Here is an 11,473-nt window from a genome sequence, read left to right as displayed (position 1 = left end):
GGAAGCCTCTCTTCTCGTTCAAGACCTTTTAAAGTAGTTTTTAAAATAATGCCTTATATCCTGTCTAATGCTCTTCTACCTTAAGGCCTGAGAATGTTCTCAAGATCCTAATAAATCTCATTCCTGAAGGGAAACAAAGAATGTGCAATGATGATGTGGGCTTTTCTGAGTAAACATTTATATAATATACACATATATCAAAACATTACACTATAAACCATAAATACCTACTTATTGGTCAAATTTAAGTTACTAGGAAATTTTTCATGGTAAAAATCAGGGAACTACAAAATTTTCTAAATGCAGAAATATTGCCACATTGCAAGATGGTCCAAAACACTATGAACTACAGTTATATTTTCATTATGCTGTATTTAAATATTCTTTCAGCCTACCTAGTAAAATAATTACTAAAAAGTCTTTCCTGAAGGCAAAGAAAAGACAAACATGCCCCCAAAAAAGCCACAGTCATGACACAGAAAAATTGACAAAATGAGTAGAATCAGTATATTTGAAGCCACAGGGGAAAGGAAGGGGACAAATGTTTGAGAATGAATTTATGATTTAGGAAATCTCCAAAAATAATAAAGCAAAAAGAGTTTAACCACCACACTGCAATTGTTAACAGCACTCAAACAACAACACCGCCAACCAGCCTCCTCACCGCCACTCCGATATCTTTGTTTCTGAGGTGGTAGAGGAGAGGGTTGATCGTGGGCGTGACAACAGTGTAGAAGAGGGCGATGAACTTGCCTTGTTCTTGAGAATTTTCTGTTGGAGGCTGAAGATTAACGCACATGCCTACAATAAAAAAGAGAGATACAATCATGAGATGGGTTTCACACATCCCACAGGCCTTCTGAAGTCCCGTGGTGGATCTCATCCTCAGGACAGCCCGAGTGATGGCCCCATAGGAAATGAAAATGAGGATGAGAGGAATGAGAACAACAACGGAGCTTGTGACCAGCAGAGTCATCTCATTAGCATGAGTGTCAACACAGGATATTGGGAGCAGCGCAGGGACTTTGCAAAAGTGATCCATTTGGTGATGTCCACACAGGGGGATCTAGATGTGAGGAGGGAATGGAGTACAGAGTCTGTAAATCCACATACCCAGGAGGCTGCAGCCAGCATTTGGCAGAAGTGATGATTCATGAGGACAATGTAATGCAAGGGTTGGCAGACAGCAGCACAGGGGTTGTAGGACATTACCACCGACAGAACACACTCTGTGGTCCTCAGTGCCTGGACTAAGTAGAGCTGGAGCATGAAACCAGGCTATGAAATGGTCTTCTCTGGGCCCAAGAAGTTGACCTGCAGCTGGGTGCAGGCACGTTGTGTGGCAGAGATCAAGGCCTAGAGGTTTGAGAGAAAGAAATACATGGGAGTGTGCAAGCAGGAGTCCAAATGTGACAGGATGATGAGGAATAGGTTTCTTGTCAGTGTTGCCAATAGAATAGCAAAATCACTGCAAAGAGAATCATTTCCAGGTGAGGCCACTTAGAAAAGCCCAGAAGGATGAAGGAGTCCTTGGAACTTGTACTGATTATTTCCATTATCTTTCATTTTCTGTTTAATTTAAGGACAAATTGAACATTAGAAAGAAGTTAGGATAATTAACTAAAGAGCTTAAAGAATCACCAAGGTCATATAAATATAAATAATAAAAGAAAAACCAATAGTGATGACAAAACTATTGCTTGTACTAATAGCCTAACTAATTATTGCACAGTGGATGCTAGTTTTAGACTGGAAAACTTTGTGCAAAACTAGTTGATGGTTCCTGAGAACCTGGTTATTTATATAGTATATAATATATGTCTAGAAAATACTTCATTAAAAATAAAAATAGTAAACTTTGAGGTTCACTCTTCTTATGGATGCCTCCAAAACCACATGATTAGTGTTAACACTGTAAGTGTCAAGACTGACCAGAGCTCTGTGTTGCTAGCGTAGGACTTTAATTGGGGCATCCTGTCTCCAACATGATGTTACTGTGTCAAATACACAACTGAATTCTAATAACGAAGATGCTGATACAAACTCAAATGAAGAAAAAAATATCGTTTTGGTTCTTTAAGTACATCAATCATCAAAGCAATGAAGATTGAGGAACTGATTCATATTAAAGATGATAAAATTGGTAGGAGATCTATGTAATCACACATTTCAAAACATTCCTAACATAAATTATTAAGAGAATAGGGGAAACTAGATATTTAATTTGATATTTTTGCCCATACAAAATTGGTTGGTTTTGTAAACTGTACAGAATTTCTCTCAAGTATTGTCTTTATTCTTAGAAAACAAAAACGAAGGAAGCCAATGGCAAATGAATGCTGCATTTCTGATTGTTATTACAATGTTCCAGAAATGGTTGATAGGTAGATGACAGACAGATGATAGGTAAGTAGATAGACGATAGATGATGAATAGATAGATAGATGACAGATGATAGATATAGATAGATAGATAGATGATAGATTTTAGGTAGATGATAGATTATGATAGATGCTTTGGATCTGTAGATGGATAGATGATAAAGATGTAATACAGCAAAGCTTTTCAGGAAAAGTATGCACTAAGGTTCAGATAAAATAAATGGTAAATGAGTTATTTGTACTTATTGTAGTTGTTAGTTAATTTCAGATTTTCCATGAAAATTTCAGCAAAAGAATATATAATAATTTTTATATTCCATCTAAATGTTTGCATATTTTCAGAAACAACTTGTTGATTGCCAAGTTCTCATTGATTCTAGTGTATCATGGTAATTGAAGAAATCCCTAACTAGAGGGAAGATAATCTCCACAAAACCAGTGATCTTCATGAACAAGTAAACGACGTCAGCTTTGTTTTCATTATTTTCAGCTTATTTCCATTTGTGTGATAATGGAATCATCAAGATTGCAATACCTCAATCATACGTATATATCACGTAGATGGAAGAGCTACAGTGAGCATTCCAAATTCAACTGAGATCTTACATTATTTATGAAGGGTGAACTCTACAAAGCTTCAGTCAGATATTCTTTCAGAAAGAGGTTTAGCCTCTGGTTTCTTTAACTACACTCACTCATAACTGTGAAAGTGTAAATAGAAATACAGGCAAAGCACTCTCAGACACCTCAACTCACAACATGAGCACTGAAGAAATGTAAGAGGCGTCTGGAAAGAAGTGCCGTGGGGCTTGCTAGACAGTCTCCTGAAGGAAAGGAAGGTATAGCCAGATCAAAGGGCCCCCCAAAAAGGAAAGCTTAAGGGGAAGACAGTGGAAGGAGTTTGTGGGGGGCGAATTTCACAGGTCACAGGTCCTGTGAACACAGGGCCTGAGGAGGCTGTTTGTACAGTTTGAGTTTTTTTTCCCTGAGACAAATTAATGTGGTATTTACATTCTAAGTATTAATTTGAATCATTACATTTTTTGTGTTCTCAAGTTTAGAGAAAACATTCAATATTTCACAAAATTAATAAATGGCTTTTGTCACAATATATTGTATTAATGAATCTTATCTTTAGTTTAAATAAATGAATATACTTCATGAACATCTATGACCAATAGATGATTCATTTTCTCCTATAGGTTTTCATTCTTTCACAATAAAGATCAACACTTGCTTTTATACCATAGCCATTGTGTGCCAATGTACTGTAATTTGTCAATCAGTATACCTTATTCACCTCCAACATTACCACATCTTTGTCTTCATTTCTTCCATGACTAATGTGTCCTGAGATCCTTCCTAAGGAGATGCAGCATTAGAAGAAAGAAATAGCAAGCCACTTGAGGCTTCCTCTTTTGAGTGTGTTCCAATGGATCACAGTCTACACATGCAGCTCTTATAAAGGATGTCAGGAGTAGATACTTGGTTGTGTTTCAGCAGAAAAGTTAGAAACATTCAGTTTGACCCAACAATAAAGGCAGTCTGATCTCATAACTCTGGAGTATCCCCAGTGTAAGCAATCACTGCCTACAACTCACTGACCATTCAGAACAATCATTCAGCACATTTTAAAAAGAACTTTCATAAAATCTATTACCTCTACTCCAGATAACACTAGTCATACAGTAAGTCAAGAACATTCCCTTGGGCAGAGCTCACTGCTAGTTGAAGGATTATGAGAAATATCCATGGGATCTTTGAGAATTTTCACGGAGTGGAGCATGAACCATCTTGAAAAGCAGAGGTTATGGCTCTCAGGCAGGTGCTATCTTTTACTTCCTCAGAGAGATATCTCCATCACTTCACAAATGAGCTAAAACCAAGGGGCAGCACTGAGGTGTCTATACTGCATGAGCCAGAGCTTTCAAAAAGGCTGTGATGAGAACAAAAAGATGAGGCACACAAAAGGAGAGGGAAGGGGTTTTATTTTCTTCCATCTGAGAGTAGGGAAATAAAGATTGTATCAAAAGTTATGTTATGAGCTAAGAATAAATTCTGGGGTTTTCTAAGTTTAAAAGAAGCATTGTAGAGGAGACAGTGGTGGCTGCTCCTCACCCTCAGCACTAGCTGACATTTTCTGATTCGAGCCTGTGTCCCCCGTGCTCTTACCCAGGGTTCAAACCATGCCTGTCCCTGTTCACTCCTATCCTAACTCTGTCCACAATTCCAAATGCGGTTTTGTCAGTCTATCCCTTATGTGTGGGGATGACTTGATGGCTGGTGTTGGTATCTTTGAAGGCAGAAGCATCAACAGTGCCTGCACCTGATTCTGACCCACCACATCAAGCTAGGAGACCCAGGCCATTACAGTTTTCATTTAGAACTCCTGGAGCTGTTGATGTGTTTGTTTCACTCCCAGAAAGGGAGTACTTTAGCCTTCTGTGTCAAGGGAGGGCTCTTGCCTAAGATCAAAAGGATTTCTCAAAAGAATGAAGATTTTGACTTGATTTCCTTGATGGGGATAATGGGTATATAAGTCCCAGGGGCAATTACTGCCCGTAGGGAATTGTTTGGTTAGTCCTTTTCCCAGGAATGTGTTACCCATGACACTACATATCTTTGATAAGTAATTTACGGTCCAACCACTGAGAAAATATATTTTAAGATGTAGTGACAGGAAAGGGAGTATCCTGGGTTATCCTGATTTATTTGAATTATTCTTCCTCAATTATAATTGGAGGTATAATTTTTAAAATAGTCTAAATTGAGGGTGGGAGAAGGCATTACATATTTTATTAAAAACTAAATTACCTCTGTTGTGTTTAAATTGAGTTATTTATTTTGGTCTTTATCATGTGTAAAATCCAAGTTCTGGTTCATTATATTGTTACTGTCTGTTAGATTTGGGAGAGCAGAAAAAGGAAGGAGTTTAAAGTTTAGAAGTCAGAGTCAGAGCCAGGCCTACATCAGGAAAAGAATGTGTTCCTTTTATTTAGGGAACACAACAAAGGCTAATAAACCCTTCTGCAGATTGAGGGTACCTGCATCGAAACAGAGCGGTCTGGACATATATAGGAACTCTGTTGCACACAGCTGAGAGAGTTAACTCTGTGCTAGGTTCTGGTGTAACTGAGGGTCTCTCTCTCTCTCTTTCTCTCTCTCTCTCTCTCTTATCTCTGAGATTATTTTCTCAAGATGTGTGATTTGTCTTAGGACACCAAAGGAGACAGGTGAGCTCCATAAATAGTCTCTCTTAGTCCAGGGAGTAACCAATTGATAAGGCTTGTGTAAGGTCAGCCTGCTAATTTAGGGCCAGGAAGGCACTTTAAGGGATTTTTTTAAACTTTCCCGAATGAGGCTTGTGGCTTTTCTGAAATTCACACATTCTGTTATTCCAGACCCTTATAGCATAAAGAAAAAGAGGACAGGGGTTAGAATAGAAAGAGGGACACAGCGTTGCTTTGGGGAAAAGAAGAAAATACAGCTGTAGTGAGAAAGACTAGATCAAGTTTGGGGATTATGAGAACATAAAGGTTCCTTGAAGTCATAGTTCTTTAATTCTGTCAAAAAGGGAATCCCAGTGACTGGTTCAGGCATCAACCAGGGGTCACTTTGAAGATCCTTCAGCAGACTTAACAGAGGATAAGTTCAGCGAAGATGACATAGCTTTTTTGAGGGCTAGTAAGCTGTGTAAAAGCTGGAGGGGTTAAGGTGAATTTCATATTACTGGAAATATAGAAGGTACACACAACTGTGAAATTTGTACTGGGCTGTCATTGGGCCCCCCTCCTGGAGTTGCAGAACACAGAAGCTGTTTTCAGTTCCGATGGCTAACTGATAACTAGGGTGCAAGGACAACAGAGAGATGTCCTGGCAAGGAGAGTAGGTTGTTTAGCTCACTGTAGTTGTGACATTTTATTAGGCCAAAGGCAGGGATGTGAGGAACTTTTAACAGTGGGACTAGGGAAAGGCATTAGTCTCAGGGAACTTCTGATTTCTGCAAAGTTCTCAGGTGGCATGGAGCAGAAGTATAGCCTTAACTTGGTCTCAGGTAGTGACCTAGGCAGTCATACAGGCTGCTCAGTCAGTAGATTCTGTAAGAATTTTTGGAGACAACAGTTAATTCAGCATCATGCAAGGAGGAGATGGGAAGGTGATCTGGTCACTTCAGTCCTCATTTCAGGTGTCCAGGTTCATTGATGTTCCGGTCATGTCCCCAGTGTATCTTTCAGGAATAGGATGTTACTTTAGAAAAAAATAGATAGGTATGGAAAAAAACACAGAACCACTTAATGGCCTCCCAAACTTGTAGCTATAGTTGAAGTAGAGTCATTTTTGGATTAGAGAGTTTTGATGTTATTTTTAGCCTTAGGTAGGGACAAGGTTACTCCCAGATCAAAGGGAATTTTCAGAGCTTAGCTGGAAAGAAAATGGTCATTATTCTTTTGTGATCTATACCCCAGACTGTAGCAAATTTTTACCCCCCATTTTATTATTCCTCCCTCTGAAGAGGTAGCCCTAGTTGCCAATAGGGAATTTGGATGTCAACTTATTATGGCTTCTTCTGTGCTGAATAGGGGTGAAGAGTGTGGCAACTGGGGTACCTCTTCAGTGGATCTATCCAAAAGACCAAAAAAGTGTATAATTGTTAGCCATAGAGAGAAAAGAGAGTGCTTGACAGGTGTCTTGGAGGAGATGTAAAAGAGAAGTAAAGGCAAAAGTAGTTAGGCACACATTTTAGGCAGGGAACCAGGAGAAATAAATTTCCAAGTTAAAGTTAATTAGAGGTTCTTGATGAGGGCTTCCAAGAGCATCAATCCACTGGGTCATTTTCATTTTTTCTGTGTGTCACAGCTGTACTCAGGATTTGTTTTTCAGGCGCTTTGATAGTGTGAATTCCCTCCCAAATGGCTTCTACACAGAAAGAGAGGAAATTTAGTCATCATTTAGTTTTGATAAGAACAATAGTGGACATTTCCTACTTGACAGCAGGTGGCAGAAAATCGTAGTGAAAAATTTTAAACAATCTTTTATACGAACATTTAAGTCTAATATCTGTGAAGCAAAATTTATTGGGGTTTAAAAGAAAAATACTGATCATTTTAATCTTTAGTTTTACTTTCCATTTGGATGTTTAAGACCATACAGTTGGCCGAAACTAACCAAGCTTTTGTTTTATTGTGAAGGTGATTTGAGGCTCTAGTCTTCAGGGGTCATTCAAACTTTGTGGGAAGCCTCCAGTTCCTTTGGCTTTTCTCTTACCAGTTCCATCTATTTGAGGATAAGTCGGGGTGGGGGTGGGCTGCTTGACCATAGTTTCACTGGGAAGACTGGAGGAAACTTTTTCCTGTGCTGACCCTCCTTGTAGACTGGACACTGGCTTAAGTTCCTCTAGTGGATTCACCATGACCTCTGTGAACAAGAGGACAAGTGACTCATCACAGTTGCAGGATGTGTTGAGAGATGCCCCATAGGCCCCTGGGACTTAGTTGACCTTGGAGGTCAAGGAACAAAAAACTGTCTCTTTATGGCCCTTTGACCAGATTAATATAGGTCTCTAAGTATGGGTTTTAAACATCCAAGAGGGTTAGTTGCACTGGTATTATACTTTTAATTACTGTAATACGTAGATAAAACTTGAACAAAAAACAAACATTTTAAAAAGAAACATTGAGAGGAAAAGATTAAATATCACAGATCAAGTAGGCATAGCCTAGGAAAAGGATTTAAAATAATTCCCTCAGCCAGGCATGGTGGCACACACCTTTAATCCCAGAACTTGGGAGGCAGAGGCAGACAGATTTCTGTGAGTTCGAGGCCAGCCTAGTCTACGTAGTAAGTTGTAGGCCACTTGGGGCTACAGGGAGACCCTGTCTCAAAAAGACCAAAATAATAATAGCAATAATAATAATGACAATAATAATAATAATCATAATAATAATTCCCTCAGGTCTGTCTCCATAAAAAAGAAGGGAAGAATTGTGAGTGCAGTCCCCATTTGGCTATGTTTTTTTTATTATGGGTAAAGTGTGGGGGGTTATATCACATACCTATAGACAGGAAATAAACTAATCCAGATTTAGAATAAGCTCACTGAATGAAACTCTTTTCTTTTGGACCGTCCTGTCTAGTTCTGGGAAGTAAAAACCTAGATTTTTTTTTCTTTGAGTTAAATTATTTTGTTATGGGTAAAGGAAAATAATAAAAGCAATACTTACATAATACAGAGAAAGATAACATCTTTTTTGTAGCTACAGGTAATGCCAATAACTTCTCAGCATTCATTTAATCTAACATTGTGACTGGATGTGTAGTACAATTGTACTAGTTTGAATGAGAATGTCCCCCATAATCTCCAAGTATTTAGACATTTTATCCCCAGTTTGTGGAGCTGTTTTGGGAGGTCTTAGAAGATGCGGCCATGTTGGAGGAAGCATGTCACGGGGAAAGGGTTTAGAGAGTTCTTAAGCCTTGCTGATCTCGAGTTGCTCTCTTGCTTCCTGTGCCTGCTTGAAAATATGAGAGTTTAGTTCCTGATCCTCATCCAGCCACCTCTGCCACCATGCCTCCCAGCTGTGATGGACTCTTGCCCCTTTGAAATCATAAGCGCAAATAAATTCTTCCTCCTATATATTGCTTGGGGAGTGTTTCTATCACAGTAACAGAAAAGTGACTAATTCAATAAGTAAGAAAAGTAGACTGAAAAAAATTTTGGCTATGACAGAATTATTATAACAATAATAATCTTGTATTTCTATAAATGTTCTTATTATTTCTTTAACTCTCAAAATACTTACCAATATTAATCTTACTAACTTTGACTTTCCAAACCTTTATCTTTCTATTGATTCCCTGAGACATAAAATTTACAAAGACACCCATTATTTGTTGTGAGAAGCCACCAAGTATCCAATATTTAGTTTTTCATATATACAGATAGATGAATAACCATCATGAACTTACCAGTACAATGTATAAACTTTAAGATTTTCTTGCAAGTTCCTAAATAGATAGAGATGTTTTTATATAAGCTTCATAAGGTATGGACCTTCATATACCTGTTTGCTGACTATAAAGAAACAGTAGTGGTAAAATATTTAACATATTTCCTGGAGTAGAAGTAATTATTACTTTAAATTAGTATATTTTGAGTAATAAGAACAGATCCTCACACGACCTTAAGAGTAAAAATAAATTGGTTTATCTGGGCCAATTGTAGGTTTTTAAACACCCCAAAGGAAAGTATAACCAAAGATTAGTGGGATCAGTGTAAAGGCTACATAACAAAAAACAATGCTAGACAGGAGATACCTTCCTTTGAGTTATTGGACAGGGTGGTTCAAAAGACTCCCAGACAGTAACCCAGAATAAAATTGGAAAATGAACTGCAGACCCCAATCTTATGTAAAGGTGAGAGACCTGAGTGACTCCATCTTGGATAAAAACTCCATAGGACTGACCATAGGCCCTGTTCCAAGAAAAACCACAATACTTGGAATGGACAGAGAACAACTCCCAAGCCAACAGTCAATTAACCAGGGACAGAAAAGTACTAAAAGTCCTGATATCTCTTCAGAGTTCCTAAAGGCAGCAGTTTATGGCTTGGCACTGGGCTGCAACCAATCAGATGCTTGCCAGGCTGGATACCCCTAGTCCCCTACTTGCTGAACTTGCTGAAATAAACCTATAAAAACCTCTGTCTCCCAAAGCAAGGGGTCTCACATCTGAGATCCGCTGAGTCAGTGACAGAGTGGGCCCAAGCTTAAGCTCGCAACAATAAAAGAACCCTTGTATATTTGTATCAGTCAGCTCCTTGGTGGTCTTTGGGGTCTCATGAACTGAGCACAACAAAGAAATATTAACAACTGATTGCTGCTAGATGAGGAACAGCTGATCTTCCTAAAACAAGGATGTCTAGATAGGCTGACTAGACTCAGCAGATGGACAAGGACTGGGGAATGGCTGGGGGCGCTGACAACACAGTGGATAGTAACAGGGATGACAGAGTATATGGGCTCCAGAGTGTGTGGGGTGGGGAGGCTATGGGAGCATAGCATTTGGGAAGTGGATATATAGAAGAATAAGATTGTTTGGGATATTCTGTATGATATACACACACACAAAATCAACAAATTAAAAAAAGACTATTTGAGGAGGAATCATAAAAATTTACTTCATGTTAATTTGTAGAGGTGATAAACATTACCATTTTAATCTACCTGATGACTTTATATCCATACTCAGATGCCAAGGATCTGAGTGTAACTGACTGTAATTTGTAGTAATCAGATACATGAAGATTAAAAACACATATGCAAACATCTAAGTGTTAGTAGCATTAAAAATGTAGGAAATAGCATATTTTAAAATTAAATGGAGATCATCTTTAAAGGGTAAAAACTCATTCAATTTTATGTCTTACAGGCTTTATACTGAGCTCATTATTGTATAACTGTATTAATTCAACTGTGAACTTAAAATTTTACAGTCACTTTTTTTTTACTATGTTTTTTTTTATTTTTTTTTAATTAAAAGAAGCATTTCATTACAACAGCATTAACCTATTCAATAACATTTTTCTGAGCTAGGGTACATCTCTTTCAAAATTGGGTGTACATTTTTAGGTTTACAGAGGAATTATTACGCTTGTACAATCTTTTACTGATTATAAACTCTACAAGACATAAAATTAAATGAGGTTTTAATGTTTAGAAAAGATCTCCACTTCGTTGTTAAAATACAGTTTCATACAGAAAAATTCATTTTAAGGCAACTGACATTGAGACGTTTTCACATGCATTTCTAATCTCTATATATATGACTATTACTGGTCACAGTCACTTACTTTCTGAGTTCCGTGGCATCTGAGTATGAATATAAACTCGTCAGATAAACAGCCTTCTTCTCCCTCTAGAGCCTCCATACTCTGTCATCCCTGCCAATGTCCACTGTGTTGTCAGGACCCCCATCTATTGCCCCCATCTGTCCTTCTGATAAATCTAGTCAGCCAGAGGTCCCTGTTCCAGGAGGATCAGCTGTTCCTCATCTACAGCAATCCATTGTCAGTATTCCTTTGGATAGAATTGGGG

At 38.2% G+C, this 11,473-nt stretch overlaps 1 pseudogene; it reads right to left on the bottom strand.

Moving 5' to 3' along the window:
* Window positions 1-631: 631 nt before the first annotated feature.
* Window positions 632-11,473, bottom strand: part of LOC103729571 — a 25,221-nt pseudogene continuing 14,379 nt past the window's right edge.

This window comes from Nannospalax galili, unplaced genomic scaffold (genome assembly GCF_000622305.1).
Source record: "Nannospalax galili isolate Female #2095 unplaced genomic scaffold, S.galili_v1.0 scaffold1453, whole genome shotgun sequence".
Lineage (NCBI taxonomy): Eukaryota > Metazoa > Chordata > Mammalia > Rodentia > Spalacidae > Nannospalax > Nannospalax galili.
Note: the sequence above shows the minus strand (reverse complement) of the source record. Positions and strands in the feature narration are given on the sequence as shown.